Source organism: Kogia breviceps, chromosome 4 (assembly GCF_026419965.1).
Source record: "Kogia breviceps isolate mKogBre1 chromosome 4, mKogBre1 haplotype 1, whole genome shotgun sequence".
Classification (NCBI taxonomy): Eukaryota; Metazoa; Chordata; class Mammalia; order Artiodactyla; family Physeteridae; genus Kogia; species Kogia breviceps.
The window spans coordinates 148949453-148968981 of NC_081313.1; the positions used below are offsets into that span (position 1 = coordinate 148949453).

The window sequence follows — 19529 nt, forward strand, 5'->3', positions numbered from 1 at the left end:
GTCCACGAGCCCCGCCCCCACGGGGCCGCCCGCCGGTTTGAACGCAGCCCCACGCGCGCACGTCGGGCGATGAGGCTGGCGCCATGGGCCTGCGCTGCGCCGTGGCATGGAGGGGCTGGCATAGCTGCGGCCCGTGGCCCTGTGTCGCCTGGCTGCGACGCGGGTCCTGCGCACGCTGCGGGGCCGCAGCCGCCGGGCAGTGGGCACCCGTGGGGCCGGGAGGCGAGCCGGGGCCCCCAGGCGGGTGTGGGCATCGTGTCCGCAGCCAGCGTCCCCGAGGCCGCGCTCGGGCCATGACCACTCGGTGAAGGTGCGCCGGAAGTGCGCGGCGGACCTCTTCTCGCGCTGTGAGGACCTGTGCGAGCTGCAGGACTCGCTGTCTCTGCTCGCCCTGTGCACTTGCCTGCGGGAGGGCCTGCTGGACTTAAAGCCGACCGCCTCCGCGGGGTGGACTGGGCGTCGCTCCTGGGCACCGTCTGCCCTTGATCTGTATCCAGAGCTTCTTCCAGCCACGGCTTGGCGAGACAGGTTTGTAGTTCCCGCTTCCAGGGGCTCTCGTGTGGGCGCTGCGGAGCGGGGTTTTAGATGGTGCAAGGTGAAGGGTGGGCACTCGAACCGGTGCCCAGTGCCCGGGTGTGCGTGCACTAGACGGGGCGTGCGGCCTAGGACTCCTGCCAGCTCGGTGACCCCGGCCGGCCGAGTGCCTTAAGGCTTCTAGGTCTCAGTGTTCTCATCTGTAGCATGGGCTGAACAGGACCCAGTCTCTGTGGCGGTTACAGGGATGCACTGTGTTCATGCTTGTAGGCTCTACAATGTAGAACACTTCGCACAGTTTGGAGCATCGTTAATTGTTCCACAGATGTTACCTGGTCTGTTGAATGACTTTGTCTGGTACAGACCAAAGCGATTAGGAAATGGATATATCCCAGCTTCATTCCCTTTCCATTAAAACAGGGCTCAGGGAAAAAAATCTTTTTTTCAATAGTCGTATCATATAGTAGAAAGAGCACCAGTGTGAAGGCAGCTTAGTGTTTGAATTCCAGGGCTTATGCTCTCTGTGGCCTGGGCAGGTTACTTTTGAACTGCAATCCCCACACTTGTAAAGTGACATTAAAAGCCACTCTTTCTGTGTGTTCTTAGAATTAATTAAGCAGGTTATGTGTGTAAAGTATCCTGGCACTTGACTGAGTTGTCAGAACCAAGGGCTGCTGGAGACGATGCTTCTGCCCTAGGTAATCTCCCCTTCTACTGGGCAGCAGGTAGACACAAGCATAGTAGTCAGTGCCCTGGAAGAAGTGAGTTCTGGTGTTGCAGAGCACAGAATCATTTTGTTTTTTAATTTAATTTTTATTTTACATTGGGGTGTAGTTGATTTACAATATTGTGTTAGTTTTAGGTGTACAGCAAAGTTTTTCAGTTATACATATATCCATTCTTTTTCAGATTCTTTTCCCGTGCAGGTTATTACAGGATATGGAGTAGAGTTCCCAGTGCTATGCAGTTAGCCCTTGCTGATTACCTATTTTATATATAGCCGTGTGTATATGTTAATCCCAAACTCCTAATTTATCCCCCTCCCCACCTTTCCCCTTTGCAGAGCACAGAATCCTAAAAGGGAAAGTTCAGGTTAGGCTTCTTGGAGGAGGTGGCATCCTTTCTAAGGAGAGTAGAACCTCCTGGGGTGGCAGGAGGGAGCAGTGTGTCAAAGGTTGAGAAATATAAGAAAATATGGCAAAACTAATGTACTGGACTGGAACTCAGGGCTTGGGAAAGAAATGAGAGTTGATACTGGAAACCTAGTGGGGCCCAACAGAAAGGGGCCTTGGCTGTCCTGTCGGAAGTTTGGATGTTTATCCTGAAGGCTGTGGGAAACCCTAAAGAACAATGAGATGGACTTCTGGTTTAGAACACACTCGGACCTCCATGTGGAAGGCAGTTGATTGGGTGCAGGGTGAATTGTAATCTAAGGGTCCCCTTAAGTTATAAAAGGATGGACTGGATTTTGGAGATCCGAGAGAGAATGGGTGGGGCCTGGTGACCAGCTGGAAAAGGAAGGGCAGCAAACGTGGGTGACAGTTCACAGCTGCATCTTTTTGTGCGATACAGAGCTCAGTAGGAAGGGATTGGGGGTGGGGAGAGGATCTTACTCCATCTTCCGTGCTTTAGAGGGCCCTCATAGATGGGTCTGGGCCCAAGGTTCAGATCTGGGCTTTTTGCGAGGACAGGTGTTTGAAGGCATGTGAGATTCGTAGGTTACCCACAAGATGATACAAAGAATCATAGGTCTGAGAGTTTTTTAAGTGAGTATATTTGAGGATGTTTATAAGTTGAGAGAAAGTAGCCAGCAGAGGAAGGGTGTGAAGATTGAGGAGAGAAAATGATGGTTCATTTGTTTTCAGAAAGCTGAATACTTGTCGTGTGCCTGGCCCTTTTCTAGGATCTGGGGTTCACACCCAGATCCTACGTAACATCTGTTCACACCCAGATAACAGATACCATCTGTTATCTCTTCTGCAAGGACAGTTCAACTCATCCCCTGGTGAAGAGAAGTCAGATTATTCTTTGCATCCCATTCAGGTGTAGGAACTGTTCTGTACCTCTGAAGGGACTTTACTTAACCAGAGAAATAAGTTAGAAATTAAAAGAAATTAGAGCTGGAAGGGACCTGAAAGGCCACGGTACTTAATTTTGCCTAATATTTTATATTGAATGTAAGAAAAGTTGATTGCAGAGCCCATTCTCTTCAGAGGTCCTTCACTGAACTTTATGTTTTTCATCCAGTGAGTCTAGCTTGTGGATTTTGGCCTCCTCCTAAATTTGCTTCTTCATCCATATTACATTTTGCCTGGACTATGGCAGAAGCTCCTGGGTGGTTTCACGGCCCCTGGGCTCAGTTCCTCTGAGTTCATCTGCCTACTCAGGTTGAGTGATCTTCTAACGTAAGAAGATACGCTTAAAATAATGCTGCTAATGGCTTGCCCACACAGAGTTAGTGCATACTAGCCGCCCAGCGTGTGCTCTGCACAGAGGCCTGTAGTCTGAACTGTGCTCTTCTAAGCCTCCTGGGGCTCTTTGACCCTGAGGAAGGGGAGCTTTTTGTGATCACTCCCTTTATCTAATCAGTCCTTCAGCAGCGGGGTGCCTTTTTCTAATCAGCGGAGGCACCCTTACTCAGCCATTGGTAGCCCCAGGCCTCATCACCTGTGGGATACAGTCCATGCTGTCTCCCAGGCTTGCTTAGGCCAGCATCTCTATTTTCCTTTCTGTCTGTTCTCACAGTTGGACCCCTGGCCTTTAAGTCATCGCCACCTGCAGTATTTACTGTGCCCAGCAGGTGTCAGCCTTGAGTGTCTTTGCACAGATGCTCCCTGTGCAGTTAATGTACCTTGTACTCCAACTCTGCATGGTCTCATCTTTCTACATTGTACTTCAGGGTTATCATGAAGCCGTCCCTTAGATATAAATTTTTGCCTCCATAGGAACCTCTGTGCATAAAGGTTATGGTACTTTATCTCATGTGATTGAAATTTTGAGTTTATACATCTCCTTAATGAAGGTTTAAGGGCAGGAGTCGTTTCCAATCCTTAGCACAGAGCAGATGCTTCTTTTTAATTTATATGCTTTTTAATGGTGATAAAATATATGGTTTAAATCACTCATTTTACAATAATTTTGGTTTAGGTTGTGACAGAAATAAAGTTTACAGAAGTCATGTTCCTGCGATAAGAAGTAAAGATGTGACCTTCTAGTTGTGTAAAGCTCTTAAATTCTGAGTAAGTGCGTCGGTGCGCTAAGGAACGTGGAGCTACATGGCTAGTTGTGAGAGAGAGAGACTTAACTATGTTAACAAAGGTAAGCCTTCATTGTGTCCTGCCAACATTTGATAGTTGCTTTTGGGGCAAACTATAGCAATAAAATTTTAAACTTGTTCTCCCCATTAAAGGGATTGAATAAATCAGCCACTTTGGTGGACCTGTGTCTTGCGAATTGCCCACTTGGAGATGCAGGTTTAGAAAGTGAGTTTCAGTCTTGTTTAAGTCCCTTCTCATTAGACTGGCCTCATGATTTCCTACAAAGCACGTTACTTCCTGTGTACCTTTTCTTGGTGTTGTTCATGCCTGGAGTGTCTCCTGTGCCTGCTCAAACCTTGGTCCATTCTCCTCTGTACCATGGAAGTTTGTCATGCTGGCTACTGTCACAACTGATTTACTTAAGTTTCTGTTAAGCCACAAACCACATATTTTGTATATTTTCTGTATTTTGTGTTTCTCTGTATTTTTGTTTGTTTGTTTGTTTTGTTTTGTTTTTCGGTATGCGGGCCTCTCACTGTTGTGGCCTCTCCCACTGCGGAGCACAGGCTCCGGACGCGCAGGCTCAGTGGCCATGGCTCACAGGCCCAGCCGCTCCACGGCATGTGGGATCTTCCCAGACCGGGACACAAACCTGTGTCCCCTGCATCGGCAGGCGGATTCTCAACCACTGCGCCACCAGGGAAGCCCTGTTTGTCTGTATTTTAATGTTTCTCTTCAGGAAATGTTATGGGAAGGGAAATAGCAAGATGTAAAGAGCAAAAATGTCATCGTGATCTTTAAATTGTTAGAACATGTATCTGCAATCATAATTATAACACACTGTGGTATGTGTTAAAATAGGAAATATATGTCATGTCCCGTAAGAGCAGCAAACTCAGTGGTGTTAGTGGGGGTGTGTCATGGAAGTAATCACAAAGCAGGTGACTGTTAGTTGGAGTCCTGAAACATTAGTGTGTGTTCCCTGTGTCCCGTAGTGGTCTGGAGGGGTCAGGAAGCCTGCCTTTCAATTTGAGGGAGCAGAGGGTTTGAGGTCCTCTCTCTTCTGTGGCTCTAGTATACTGCATAGCAGCTGATAAAATACTGGGTTTATAGTTGACATTTAAATCACTGATTGATCATCAAGATTGGGAAGTATCATTGGAAATGGAAATAGGAAGACTCTTCAGATTTTTATGTTTTTCTTTTTTTTTCCTATGTCTCAAAAGGTATGTAGTGTTTTACTGAGTGGTTGGGAATAAAGTTTGCAGTATTCAGTGTATTCAGGTTTAATATCTAAATACAATTAAACTGCTGCTGTTAACTGGAATAACACTTTGTTACTGACAATTTTAGAATGCATCTGTTCATCAGTTACCTATTTGGGAAGACTGTAGTTAATGATTTTATGAATGTGTCTATAAACCTCCAATAGACTCAAGAAAAGCAAATAAGTCAAGATTGACAAATGTATAGGCTCTTCATCTTATTGTGTGTGTGTGTGTGTTTTTCCCTTTTAGTTATTTGCAAAGATGTAAAGAACTCTATCTCTTTGAAGACAGTAAACTTCATGGGGTGTAATGTGACATGGCAGGGAGCAGATCACATGGCCAAGAACTTAAAGGTGATTTTTTTATGTTTGAACTTTCATGAAAACATATGTGATTGAAGCACATTAATATATTGATACAGATGGAAGTTAATTTTTGTCTTTTGACACATGTGAGTGCAGCTTTCATTTTGTTGAAAGAATATGACCAGTTTTCAGTTTGGGATTCTACCATTTAGTAAAGATAGTCCACTTAATTTTAGAAATAAGAGATTTAATATATAATACCTCATAATATTTTTATGTATTTTTATTTACTGAAAACGTTGATTGTGATACTGTGAAAAATTATGCCATTCTAGTCTTCAAGACTTAAATGAATCAAGTGTTTACCAGCTGCTGTAGTTTATAAGCTAATAAAAATCACTACATCAGCAATTTGTAAATATAGTTTTAAAAATAATGCCTTAACAACTTTACAGTGGTTATAATGACTGTATTTAGGCCTAAAGTTATTTAATAATTTGACATGAAGCCTTTTTAATAGTTTGATGGTGCAGATCAGGGATGGCTGAACTATGGCTGGTGGGCCAGATCCAGCCTGTCACCTGGTAAAAAAACTGTTTTTGGAACATAGTGGCACCCGTTGTTTACATGGTAGCTATGGCTACCTTCACCCTACGCCAGTGGGGTTGCGTAGTTGCAACAGAAACTGTATAGCCCACAAAGCTGGAAATGTTTAAATTTAGATTTTAAAAATTGAAAAATTCTTTGATCCTATAGAGGGCAAGTCCGTTGACCCCTGGGATTGAAAACAGTCAAGAGCACGGGTGCCGAAGCCAAATGGCCTAGGTTCCAGTTCCCTTTCTCCCATTTCATAGCTAGTGACCATGAACCAATCACTTAAACTCTGTGCCTCATTATAAGGTTTAAATGAACTAATTTGTATAAATAGTTTTTGATTTATTACAGCATTAATTACAGTCATTGATTGCTGTTATTAGCAATCACTAATTTGTAAGTGATTGCTGTTATTTTTGCTTGGAGCTTTTAGAAGTTACTGTTAATAGAAAAATGACACTCATAATTTTCGTTTTAGAGTGTCAAAGGCACTTTGAGTCCTTTATTTTCTCAAGAATGTGATAAGGTTTTTTCATTTAAAGTCAGTGTTCTCTATTACCAAAATTTATTTTATGAATATAAAGAATTGAATGTCTTTAAGACAAGACTTGTGGTGAAATGTGAAACCATTATTTTTCCCAAGGCACATCAAACTGGCTGTGCATAGTCCAGGCCTCTAAAGTCTGTGTGCATACCCTAGGTAGCACGTGAGATCCGTTTTGTAACACAGTTTTTAAAATAATGCCTTGGACTTCCCTGGTGGTCCAACAGTTAAGACTCTGCACTCCCAATGCAGGAGGCCCAGGTTCGATCCCTGCTCAGAGGAACTAGATCCCACACGCATGCCGTAACTAAGAGCCCGCATGCCACAACTAAAAGATCTGGCATGCCGCAACTGGAGATCCGGCACAGCCAAATAAATAAATAAATATTTTAAAATAATATTAAAATAATGCCTTAGATTTAGGAAAAGAAAATATTAGAACCTATTTGCCTTTGTATCATTTTAAAACTATCTGTGTGGTTTATAATGTACATACATTATATGTATAGAACTTGGTGTATATAATTTGTTAATAAATAAGATGCATATTAAAAAGTTTTCTTATGGGTTACCCTACCCAGTCCAGTGTTTGGAGACCATTGGAGGACAGAATGATGACATTTAGAGCCTCAGCAGTCATAGAATTTAGGACCAATTCCCTGACTTAGAAGTTAGGGAAGATAATTCCTAGACTGTCATTGAGTTGTCCAGCTTTACATAACTGTTCAGAAACATGTCATCCAGTGGCTGGAATCTAATCACTGACGGACTAGAATCTGGGTCACTGGACTCATAAAACAGAACTGACTGTTTAATTTCTCAGCTTGATTCCCCCGCCATATATGCTTGATATGTGTGTGTGTGTAAATCTCTGACGTAATAAGCCATACTCAGTAGGCACACCCTGTTTCCTTATTCATGCATCTTAATTTCATCCCGTGAAATCTGTGACGTATCAGACCACCAGAAGGCATGCAGACACCTGGGCTGAGAGTTTTCCTTCCAGGAGATCTGATCTTGACTGTATGGCTAGTTTGAGGCACGTCACTCTGAACTACAACACGCTCATTGGTGACCTGGGTGCAAGTGCTTTTGCGGAATCTCTTAGTGAGGATTTGTGGCTTGGAGGTCAATTCTAAAATTGAAACTATTGAATTTTTAATATGATATATGCTTAGCATTTGGCATGATACTGTTGTGATAGGATTTTTTTAAAGCCTCATTTTTCCGTTAGGTTTTATTTTGCTCGTAAACTTTGTCTGTGAGTTGCATATATTCTTTATAGAAAATGCAGAGTTACAAGAGAACAATTACCTATAATCTTAATACCCAGACATAATCACTGTTCATTTTGGTGTGTATACGTTCAGTCTTTTTTTTCTATGAATATATTTTGTCCACTTGGGGATAACAAAAACAAAATTGTAGTATTCTTGCTATTTCATATTCCTGCTTTTTTCATTTAATGATGTATCATGTAGTATTCCATCATATTGATGTCCCATAGTTTAATCAGTTCTTTGCCATTAGATTTAGACAGTTTGCTTTTCCCTGTCAGCAACGTTGTGAATACGTTGTATATACGTCTCTGTGTCCATCGGGATTACTTCTGCAGAGTAAGGAACTAGAATGACCTGAGTGTGACATACTTGTAAGACTTTTGATACACATCGCCGAGTTACCATCCAGAAATGCTATGCCAGTTTGTAGTCCACCCCAACAGTGGACGTGAAGCCTGCCTCTCACAAACACTGGCTTGTAGCACTTGTAAAAAAATGTAAAACTACAAAAGTGAGTACCTCTCCATTTTCTGTGCCAGTAGGATTACTCCCAATTTTATAACTTTTTTCAGTTAATTTAGTATGAGCATTTTGGCAAGTCAGTAAATTTGCATCTCCTGCATCGTTTTTTGCGATTGTTCAGTATTCCATTATGTGAGTATGCCACAGTGCACATAGCTTATCCATTCTTGTATATAAGCTTTGTCGAGTTTTTCACTTACAAATAGTACTCTGATATATATCCTTACCTATATCTCTGACTATTTCTTTTGGTTAAATTCTTAGAAAGAGAGCTGTTGGATCAAAAGGGTATAGACATGATTTCAAGGCTCTTCGTACAGAATCTCGGCTTAATCTGATAGGAGAATAACCACATTTTGTTTTATTTTGTATTCATTTGATTTACTGGTGAGGTTTACTGGCTGTTTGTATTAATCTGGCTATTTGGTTAATTAGAGCGTGTGTCCATTCTTCTGTAGTGAGAGCTTGTAAGGCTTGTATCATATCCTGTCAGATCCGTATGTCTGACTTGCTATTTCTGTGTGTCATGGGGGTGTTGAAAGACTCCAGTTACTTTAATGTGATGATCCGCACAACACTTAAAAAAAAGACTCACCATAGTTTTCTTTCATGTAATAGTTTTAACTACCTGTGCTTTGGTGATGATCCCTTTGGTATAAATGAGTAGTTTGTTCAGCCCCAGAACGACTAGAACTCATGATCAGTTTTTCTGGTTTTTGTCTGACTTTTTATGGAGAGAGTTCTTTTTTTTTTTTTTTTTTTTTTGCGGTACGCGGGCCTCTCACTGTTGTGGCCTCTCCCGGACCGGGGCACGAACCCGTGTCCCCTGCATCGGCAGGCAGACTCTCAACCACTGCGCCACCACGGAAGCCCTATGGAGAGAGTTCTTGACCATCATGCTTTCATGATAGGTTTTTAGTATGTATTGTCTGTTCACACATTGTTTGAATTTGTTATTATTTGTATCCTCTTAGACTTGTCTTTTTTACTCTGAAAGTAACACTTATTACATTTCTTCTATTTTGTTTTCCCCTTTTAAGTAGTTTCAAGTGTGATTTAGAGCTGAAGATCATGATCCAAAGAATGCCGTGCATCTCTGACCTCCACCAGTTTTTACTCGTGAGGTTTACATGCCACTGCCGCCCTTGCTAATTATGAGCTGAGATTCATTTTGTGATGCTTTTTGCTCATAGGTTATATACAGTTCTTCTGTATACAGTTCTGTAATTGTAAACTATGTTGGGTGATTTATTGGTACTAAAGCCAGGGTTATCATTGCACATCCAAGAAGAGGTTTTTAAATTGGATTATGCATTATGTGTGTGCGTATAGGTTTCTGTTGTTTTTCCATACCCCAAATTACAAGCCTGCCATGACTTGTGTTGTGCAGGACTCTTCCACACGTGAGAAACTGAGAGTTGTCTATATGTTAAATCTGTAGAGTTAGCCAGTGACCTTTTGTCTTCCATCAAAAGCACTTGACCTGCAACACTGTGGCCTCACCAGTGAAGGAGCAAAGGCTTTACTAAAGGCCCTTGAAACCAACAGAACTCTGCTTGTTCTGGTAATAAGAAAAAATCCACCTGTTGGTATGTGGTCACTGTTTTTAAATTGATTAATACATAGCAAAACAAAAAGATTTGTTCACGTATTGACAGTTTTTAAAACTTACTGTGTTCAACGTTCCTCATCATATACAGTTGGCCCTTGAACAACATGGGGTTTGGGGTGCCGACCCCTACGCAGTTGAAAATCTGGGTAGAAGTTTATAGTCAGTGGTTCCACATCTGTGGATTCAACCAACCTTGGATCGTGTAGGACGATAGTACATATTTATTGAAAAAACATCCGTGTGTCAATGGACCCGCGAGGTACAAACCCATGTTGTTGAAGCTTCAACTGTACTTTTCTAGTTTTGCACTTCCCTTATGTTTTTAGCAGATGATGTACTGATTAAAGTGAATTATACTTGTAAATTCTTCTTATCTCTACTCTGAATAGAGGTGACCCTAGATACTAAGCCTGCTTCCACCGAGAGCATTATTTCTTTCCTGTGCAACCTCTGAATTCTTGCAAGGAGTACTTTGTTCATTTGTCAGATTCACAGGTAATTTTTTTTAATATCTTCTGTGTGCCAGATACAGGTTTAGGCACTAGGGCTAAAGCAGTGAACCAGACAGACAAAAGTCTTGCCCTCATGGAGCTTACATCCTAGTGAAGGAGTTCAGATGGCAATGAATAAACAGATAAGTAACATAATTTGAGATAGTAGGAAGTGCCTAAATATCTTAATGTAAGGAGAGTGAGGGGGGGTGGGTAGGACTCCATTGGATAGGTCTGTTAGGGGACAGCGTCACTGGAGAAGTGGCACTTGCACGGAGACCTGAATGAAGAGAGGAGCAAGCCACGGAAGATCCGGGGTAAGCACATTCCAGGACAAGGAGGCCGTGAGTGTGCAGGCATGTGGGTGGGTGGATTATTTCAGGAGAAGCAAGGAGGCCGACATGGCCAGAGGACTGAGTGAAGAAGAGTGTGGTATGACATGAGGTCAGGGTGCTAGCCAGGGGTCTGATCTTATAACGTCTCGAAGGCCAGAGTACAGATTTGGATTATTCTAAATGAGTAGTGGGTATTGAACTGGAAAAAGGCATGATCCAAATAGTATCTGAATAAGGTGAGCTGGTAGAGAGAATGGACTTGGGGGGATAAAGAAGAGAAACAGGGAGACCAGTTGGGAGACTATCACAGTGGTCCAGATAAGAGATGTTTCTGGCTTAGCTTCGGTTGGAAGTTTGGAGCAAGTGAAAAGCGCTTGAATTCAGGTTGTGTTTTGAGGGTGTAGCTAACAAGGCTTGCCAACAGACTGGATGTGGGGTATGAAGGAAATAGTAACACGGAGACAAGTTGTTGATGATTATGTGTGCAACTGGGTGGTATCACTTAGAAGAAGGGGGCCGATGGGAGGAGCAGCTTTTGCGGGAATATCAGGACTTTGGTTTGCTCTCTTAGATGCCCTTTAGGTATCTAAGTGTCTGGACAGTGCTCAGACTCTACTTTCTATCCAAAGGTATCCAAAGCCATTTTAGATGCAAAATGTTTAAAGTTGACCTTTGCTCCTGCCAAAATCTTACCCACTGTGGGCAGTCTGCAGTATGTCATCTTAGGTTTCTGAGGAAGAAACTAGAATACACAAAGGAGGAAATAAGTGTACAATTGCATAATGTAGATTCCATATTTAATTTTATGAGAAAAGCAATAATAGTTGGCTTTTTGTTTTAAATGGAAATAGCCACTCATTGGGAAATAATTACTCTAATTTCAATTTATTTGACTTTAAATCATTCTGTGATGAAAGCAGTTATGTAAAAAGGTCTGCAGAATGGAAGGAGTGCCAAGTCAGAGCTATATAACATGTTTTAATTCTCTCGGAAGAATTTCTCTTTAATGGCTTGTTTTTCTTTCCTTCTTAAAAGAAAATTATCAAGGTACTTCCTGCCATCTTAAAACTAAGTTTTTATTCAAATGAAATGGCTTTTCTGTTTTTGAAAATGGTGTGTGATGCTTTAATTTAGCTTCCCAGAAATGCAGATTGAAGACCTTTTATTAACTTAAAATGTCTTAATTTGCAGTGAAGATCAAACCCTCCTCAATTACCTGTAACTTAAATGGCATATTTATCATTTCTCTCTCAGTACCAGTGGATAAGTTCTCCATCGGTGAAGGAACCATCCAAAGCTGCTAGACAGAAAAAGAGAACTATAATTTTGGGAAGTGGTCGAAAAGGAAAAGCTACTCTTAGAATTGGCAACTCTTTCTTTTTTTTTAATGCTACTAGAACATATACCCCTTATATGTCCGGTGGGCTAAAATTAAAACAGCCTTAATTGTTATGCCTCAACGTTTAATTATTTCCTGAATGGTTAGCTGTCAGTATTATTTGTGGTTCTTATGGAACGCACCTAGGAGGTTCCTGACACATAGTGTTTAATATGTATTAGATATTAATTCTACTATGATAAAGCTCTTGAAGTGACAAAATCCATATCAAGATATTAGGTCACCTTTTCTCCCTTTCACGTGGGGTGCAGGCCTTGTGAAAGAGAGGGAAGCATGTGATGTGTCTAGTGACAACCCCAAAATAAAATAAAGCAGGCAGAGCCCTTGGCGCTTTACAGATATGAATAACTTTTCTTGTCATCAGAGCCCTGTGAACAGACAGTGTTGTACAGCAGCGCAGACAGATTAGGGTCAGGTACAGTGGGGAAGTGGATCAGGCAGGATAAGAACATGCGGAGAGTTGGCGGGGGCTGGTTCCAGAGGCTTTATTTACTAAAGAAACAACAAAAATCACAGATGATAATGATGGGATTTTTTTCCCAAATATACGAATCAGTGGAAAAACTAGAAATGATCATGTTCAGAATTGTGATCAGTTGTGTCTAAATATGTAAAGTCAGCTACTTTCCCATAAGCCAGAAATAACAATAAAAAACGAGGAAAGATCCCATTCATAATAGTCACAAAAATTAGTAAATATCTAGAAGTCAGTTCAGTGTTCACCTGAAAAAGTCAGTGCAAAAGGATAGATGAAATATTTTAAACATACATGTTAACATTAATAAAATATAATATTATCCTATTACCCATCAACATATAAAGCCACTGGCAGAGGGAAAGACAGATCGGTGGAAAAGTCCAGAAACTGGTCCCTGTTTACTTGAGAATTGTATTTTAACTTAGACAATTTTAAAGTCTAACTTGACTTTTTGTCTAATTGACTGATTGAAGCATTGCTAATTCATTTAAACAGAAATTAGATATTGACATCACAGCATACACAAATTCTAGTCAGTCGAAAAGATGCAAATGCAGCTAAATGCAAGAAGCAAATACAAAATACAGGAGAGAATTTCTGTGTAAGTGTAGGGAGTACAGAAGCCTTCCTAAGGAAGCCATAAAACTCAGAGGCCATAAACTGAACGATATTTAATTACATGAAAATTTAAAAGTTTTCTACAGTTAGTTCGAGACATAAACAAAACAAAATGACAGACACAAAAGTTTGGTAGTGTATTAACATATAATGGTGACTGTTGATACAGAGAAGAACCCACCAATAAATGAAAAAGGATAACCAAATTTTATAAAGGCAGGGGGTGGTTTCTAACTGTATGAGCAAACCACTCAGAAGAAACACAGCTGGCTACTACACAAATGAAGAGGGGCCAACTTCTTTAGGAAATGCAGGTTAAAACCATGGGATTTTCTTCCCTCTGATGGGCAGAAATTCTAAAGACTGATAACATCTGGTGTAGACGAGGGACTAAACACACTTTGTGTATGTTAAGTATAACAAATGTGTTCAAATTTGGAGCGAGGCTTGCAGCATCCATCAAAGTTCAAAACTCTCTTGCTCTTTCACCAAGACTTTTACTTCTAGGCACCTGCCCTCTGCCAGTACTCTGCCTTGCACAGAAGCGTGCATCAAATCAGGCACCCGCAAGTCCGATGAGGGAGACTTACGTAATGGGGAAACTCTAGCGACAACCTGGGTGTCCTTCGGGAGGGGTCTGATGAAGGAAATGAGGATCCATCCGTGGTGGGGAGGAACGTGTGTGTAGAGCTCGGGGAAGGCCTGTGAGCAGACTGGGAAGATGGCCTGATACGTCATCAGGTCCAAAGGGAAAAGAGCAGGTGTAGAAAAGGACATGTCTATTATTCCACTTAGAAACCCACAGTGTTTGTATTTGTAAATACTATATATGTATATATGTACATATTGAAACACACATATATGCATGTGTACACATTTGTGTATCTGAACCTGAAAGTGCACAAAAGACTGTTAATGGCAACCACCTCTATGGAAGGGAATAGATGTTTGTATTTTTAGTCTAGTTTTCCTAATCGTGTGCAAATTTAGAGTTAAATTTTTATGTAAAAATTTAGGCAGTCAGGAGAGTCCTAGTGACTCTTTTGTGGGCTTCTCTCACCTCAGGATGCACTCTCCGCGCCCTTTCTTGTTTCTGGTTTGTCTTTTGCAGCAGACACCACTGAAAGTAGCATCTTGTCATCCGCTGCCAACCGCCTGCGGTTTTCTTGCGCCCTCTAAACCCTCACCACCTTTGTGAGCTGCTGTTTCCTGCTGAGGTGGAGCCTTTCCCCTCACACACACCCCTCTGATACCTTGGGAAGTCCCGGGGTTTCTCAGTGGGCATTCTAGAATACTCATCCCAGAGATGCAGTGGGTTTTTCAGCCACATGCAATTGGGGAAAACTGTGTTCCTATATGAATTATCCTCTTGGGAGTTCACGATTCACCAGAGCTCTTGAGACGCTCTAGGAAGTTGAGTCAAGAAACCCTTGTAGCCCTGTTAATTCAGGATTTCCTAAATTTCTGTGACTGACTGTGGTACTGCTTTTTCGGTCACAACCATCCTCATCAGCTTCCATCATAGACTCCCTGGGCAGCGCTGCTCAGACTCTGTCCTGGAAGCTTTACAGTCCCAGGATTACCCGCTGCTTCCACGCCCACCCGGCCCCGTGCTGGCGCTGTCAGCCTGGCACCTTCTCCCTGCCCCCAACTCATTCAGGCCACAGGCCCTGCCCACACTCTGGGATTTGGTGATAACGCCTGGGAGCGGTGGCCCAGCACAGCCCACTGCGGTGCTCCGTGTGGCTCACAGGGTTTAATACACACAATTGGACCCCTTAGTGGAACATGGGAAGATGACTTAACTGCAGGTGTCTTATTTCATAATCCCCGTGTCTCTGAAAGTGGGAGAAACACACTGGGAGGGCCATATGTTTTAAGTAAAAGGGAGACTCTGTTTCTCTGTGGGAGTAAAGAACAGGCCCTCACAGTTACCAGGTAACATAGGGAGTTTGTGCTGAGTCTGTCATGTTGGGCCTGTTATACTCATTTCTATGACCCTTGGGTCCCTATTGACATTTGCATTTACTGCCCATGCTTGAAACTCCCCAGCGTCCCTGTCTTGGTCACGAGCCCTGATTCTGTGGACCTAGAAGTTCTTTGTGGGAGCTTTCTAGCAGGCCTCTCCCCCAGTGTCCCCACCTCCAGCCCCTATGTCGGTCGTAGTGCTTTTTCGAAAACACAGAGCTCCTTGTTGTGCAGACCTGCATGCTCCTCGTTGATCCCATCGATCCAGTTCCCAGGAGAGCGTGTCTGCAGGGTCCTCTGCGGTCTGCAGTCCTGCCCCCAGCCAGGCACCCAGCACCCCAGGTGCTGCAGAGAACTTGCTGGGGTGCCCCGTGCCTTGGCAGAGACAGCTCTCTGCCAGATGCCCTTCCTTCGTCTCCCCCTGTCCTGCCCCTCCCACCTCCCTTCCTCTGAAACCTTCAGCCTTCTGTGTGGCAGAGTTACTTGCTCAGCTCTGTGCTTCCACAGCGCTTGTCGTGTGGCATTTGAATTCCCTCCACAGCCGTTTTGCCAGGTTGTGAGCAGCTGATTCCCCTTCATCGTTTTCTTCCCTCAGCCCCACACCAGGGACGCTCTCGGGCACCGTGCAAAGTTAATCTTCAATTTCTAGTTGTTATGACGTTGTTGCTGTCATGGTACCACCTACGTTCACAGTAGGATGGGTAAATGTGGGGGGGATGACTGTAAATACAGATTCTTTGTAAATGCAGGTTCCTAATTCTTCCCCCTTGTAATATGTTTTCCCCTTAAATCACGTGTCCTTTTAGCTGCTCCAGCTCTATCATTGGACTGTCACCTGGGGTGCCTGAGGCAGCAGAATATCAAAGAGGGTAGACACTACATTTTTAATGTAAATGTCAACCAGGATACCTACTAGCTGTGCCAAGGGGGGCCCAGAATTCAGGCTCAAAGCCTATTACCAGATAGTTGGTTTCCCTGCTTGTGTCTCTTCTATCTGTCCACGTGCACTTGACTCCTATTAACTTTAACAGGAATTATATGTGTGCCCTGAGGGGCGAGCATAGCTTTGAATGGGGGCTTCCTCACACTGCTTTTCTGTCTTGTTTATTTTTAATGAATCCCACCCTGTAGAAGTGGAATAATGACAGGATGTGTTTGAGAAAATGGACAGAGTTATTACATATTTTCCCTGTAATCCAGAATAGCATGCCAGCTCTTCTTCTGTTTGTCTCCTTTGCTTGTCAGTGGAAGATAATTTTGGCTTGCTTACTTTCCAAATGAGAATCTGAAGTCCAATACAAACGTATCTGAGGAGAAACGTGACCCATTCATTTTTGAGAGTCTGTATGAGCCCTGTGCAAGGTGCGGAGAATAAAGAGACAGATTTATGGACTTCAATAGATATGTACATAGCACTGAATGTGTTCCAGACACTGTTCTAAATTCTATCAGTTATCTACTTTTGCATCACAGAACACTTCAAGACAGTGACTGAAAACCACAGCCATTTCTTGTGCTCAGGATTGTTTTCAGTCAGCAGGTGGGGCTGGGCTTAGTGGGGTGGTTTCTGCTGCTGGTCTCATCTGATATCACTTATTCAACCAAAGTCATCTGGTGATCCACCTAGAGTCTAAATGGCCCCCCTCATCTGTCTGGCAGCTGGTGCTGGCTGTGGGTTGGGCCTGTTATTTCCAGCAGGCTAGCTCGGGCTTGCTTACATGGCAGTGATATTTTCAGAGGGTAGGTAGAGGAGCTGCATGCCCCTTGAGGCCTCAGCTTGGAAGTTGCACAGCATCACTCCTGTTGCAGTCTCTTGGTCAAGGCGAGTCCGCAAGGCCAGCCCAGATTCAAAAGGTGTGGAGCACTAGGCCCCACCTCTTGCTGGGAGGGCTGCAGAGAATTTGTGGCCATTTAGTCCTCACATCAGAGAGGCACAACAGAGAGATTGAGTCACCTGTTCAAGGTCACACAGCTTGGGACAATACAGTGTTTTAAGTGCTTTGAAAGACGCTGCTTGTTATTTTTATATTTTACAGCCACTATTCGGACCAACTTATTGTTTTTCTCTGCATCCTTGGAGAGAAAGGGTCATTCACATTGCTGTGTGACTGCCATGGGTTGGAAGCTTCATTTATGTTGTAGCACTGAATTGTCATAACTAGTATGAAATGGAGATATTATTATGATTCCCAATATTCAGATGAGGAAACTGAGGCTCTTGGAAATTAAGTATGATTCGAATACGAGAATGTTAGCTCACTGTTCCATATGCAAGAGTGGTCTCCCTATGTAAATTATAAATGTCCTGGCACAGATCTTTTTTTTAATCTCTTGTTTGCATCTGAAAATGGTTTTTGAAACTTATCTGTTGCTTTATTAATGGCAGTTGCACATTACAGAAAAAAAGCTGGAACAAAAAACATGTTTTTCAGATGTCCAGTGGTGCCCCAGAATAGAAGCAAGATGAATATTCCATTTCGCATTGACAACACCAAAGGAGATGATCCTTTAGAAAAAAGATTTCTCGACAAAGCTCTTGAACTCAATATGATCTCCCTGAAAGGGCATAGTTGGTGAGTACACGTCCCATCCAGAAGCTTGTCAGAGAACTGGTTTAGTTTCCAGACGCTGAAGGAAACACATCTAGGAGGCTTCCCATCCTGGAGTAGCAGGTACTGTAACTCGTTGGGAAAGACCATTTGTTACGGGGGTTCTCCTGCTGCTGCTTACAGACCCCTTAGCACGGTTCCATGGCCGAGAGCATGGCGTGGCCACACTTTCTAGGAGCTTTGGTCAGAATTACCTTTGAAAATCTCTGCTCTGACAGTACAAAGGGTGCCATCCCATGTCTGGTGCAGCTGGCAGAAGCCAGTTCAGTGTAAGAACAGACACTGTTGCTCCCCTGAACATCAGAGAGAGTAGTTAATTCTGTAAGCCCCATGGAAGATGTATGTTCTCACGCATGAGAATAGCTGCCCGCTCCCTGCCCCCTGCACGGCAGGCTCATCGAAGACTTGAGCTAACCTAGGTTACCTGTGAGCGTTAGGAAGGAATTTTCTAATGACTGAGATGTGTGATGCTCCTGGCCACCTGCGTTGGCTTTCAGGTGGGAGGTTGGACTCGGTGGTGTCAGGTGCTGCGACCCTCGCAGGAGCTGTTGACGGGAAGGAGGGTCGTCGTGATGCTCAACCCGGTGCTCCTCCTCTTAGCGGCTGCATCGGTGGTTCTTCTGGGTCCGTGGGAGGCATTTGGGCCTCTCTGCATAACGCTGTCACCATCGAAGATGTCCAGAAGCTGGCAGCCTTTGTGAAGCATTTTTTGGAGATGCACCAGCTATGAGCACATGCTAACCAATATACACTCTGCCCTTGAACAGTGTACAAAATTGAAAGTCACTTGGGCATGACTAAAAAACCTAAACACACACAGTATTTTTCTCGAATGAACATGCTTATGATAGATTTTCTTCGTTTTTCAGAGAACAGCAAAACATACACAGCTATGCCAAGCTGTTGAAACTTAACCTTAATTATGACTTGAACTGGAAGCTTTTAAAAAAACTTCTCTTGGGGCTTCCCTGGTGGCGCAGCGGTTGGGAGTCTGCCTGCCGATTCAGGGGACATGGGTTCGTGCCCTGGTCCGGCGATCCCATATGTCGCGGAGCGGCTAGGCCTGTGGGCCGTGGCCGCTGAGCCTGCACGTCAGGGCCGGTGCTCCGCAGTGGGAGAGGCCACAACAGTGAGAGGGCCACGTATCGCAAAAAAAAAAAGAAATCTTTTCTTGCTTTTCTACCAAATTCTTCCTGCAGTTGTCTTTGCTTCTACTTTTTCTGCGTAGGTCTCATATTCAGAGCCGCCTGTGGGTTTAATTATATGCAAATTGCAGGTTATTGTTTATAGAGACACACAGACACACAGCATGGAGGGTGGGTGGGGCCCTCTAGGTGCTGAATTCTGATCCTTTGCAAGATGACAGCAGTGGGGTCTTCTGGTTTCTTTCTTTATATGGTTATTCTCATAAAGCGATAAAAGTGACTTACTATATGTTTATATAGCAAGGTCTGTTTTTCATACCATGTAGTTTATATCTCTATGCATTTATATCTCTGTGCCTTTATATTTCTAATAATATGGTTCTTGTTGGTATATGTTGAGACTTTGAGAATTTGTCAGGATCCTTGACCTTGTGCATTAGAGTGTTACGTTCTCAACAGTCGTGTGCCTCCCCTTCCCCCTCCCCTCTGGCGTTTTAAGCTGCTTCACCAGATTTGGAAGCTCCCTGATTCGCCTTTACTTTCCTTTCAGTGGGTAGAAGAACGGTTGGT

The 19529-nt window shown here is 43.2% G+C and overlaps 1 pseudogene; it reads left to right on the plus strand.

Annotated features, from left to right (window-relative positions):
- The first annotated feature begins 69 nt into the window (after positions 1 to 69).
- Positions 70 to 14416, plus strand: LOC131755788 (centrosomal protein of 78 kDa-like; annotated as a pseudogene).
- Positions 14417 to 19529: the final 5113 nt, after the last annotated feature.